We start from the raw sequence: 1,229 nt of genomic DNA on the forward strand, positions 1-1,229 counted from the left end.
ATTCCGAGATCACCATTTTCTATCTGGGGTCTCTCTGAGGCTGGTCCATGCTGGAGAACACACGGGTAGCAGAAGCAACAGAGCTTCTTGGACAGGGGAGAGTTGGCCTGCAGGGAGTGTTCTGACCCCCAGGACTCAGGAGAGAACTGGTCTCCCAGGAGTGCTGACAGAGGCTAATAGATTCACAGGAGGAACAAACTCTAGCCAGAGGCAGCTAGAACATCTAACACCAGAACATAATTACCAGATGGCAAAAGGCAAACATAAGAATTTTACTAACAGAAACCAAGATTACTCGGCATCATCAGAACACAGTACTCCAACCAAGAGAGTCCTGGATACCCCAACCCACCAGAAAAGCAAGATTCAGATTTAAAATCATATCTCATGATGCTGGTAGAGGATTTTAAGAAGGACATTAATAATTCCCTAAAAGAAATACAGGAGAACACAGGTAAACAAGTAGAACTCCTTAAAAAGGAAATATAAAAATCCCTTAAAGAATTACAGGAAAACACAACCAAACAGGTGAAGAAATTGAACAAAACCATCCAAGATCTAAAAATGGAAGTAGAAACAATAAAGAAAACCCAAAGGGAGACAACACTGGAGATAGAAATCCTAGGAAAGAAATAAGGAGCCATAGATGTGAGCATCACCACCAGAATACAAGAGATGGAAGAGAGAATCTCAGGTGCAGAAGATACCATAGAAAACATGGACACAACAATCAAAGAAAATGTAAAATGCAAAAAGCTGCTAACTCAAAACATCCATGAAATCCGGGACACAATGAGAAGACCAAACCTGAGGATAATAGGTATAGATGAGAATGAAGATTGTCAATTTAAAAGGCCAGTAAATATCTTCAACAAAATTATAGAAGAAAAGTTCCCTAACCTAAAGAAAAAGATGCCCATGAACATACAAGAAGCCTACAGAACTCCAAATAGACTGGACCAGAAAAGAAATTCCTCCCGACATATAATAATCAGAACAACAAATATACTAAATAAAGATAGAATATTAAAAGCTGTAAGGGAACAAGGTCAAGTAACATATAAAGGTAGACCTATTAGAATTACACCAGACTTCTCACCAGAGACTATGAAAGCCAGAAGATCCTGGACAGATGTCATACAGACCCTAAGAGAACACAAATGCCAGCCCAGGCTACTATACCCAGCAAAACTCTCAATTACCATAGATGGAGAAACCAAAGTATTCCA

The sequence above is a fragment of the Mus pahari genome, chromosome 22, assembly GCF_900095145.1.
Source record: "Mus pahari chromosome 22, PAHARI_EIJ_v1.1, whole genome shotgun sequence".
NCBI lineage: Eukaryota > Metazoa > Chordata > Mammalia > Rodentia > Muridae > Mus > Mus pahari.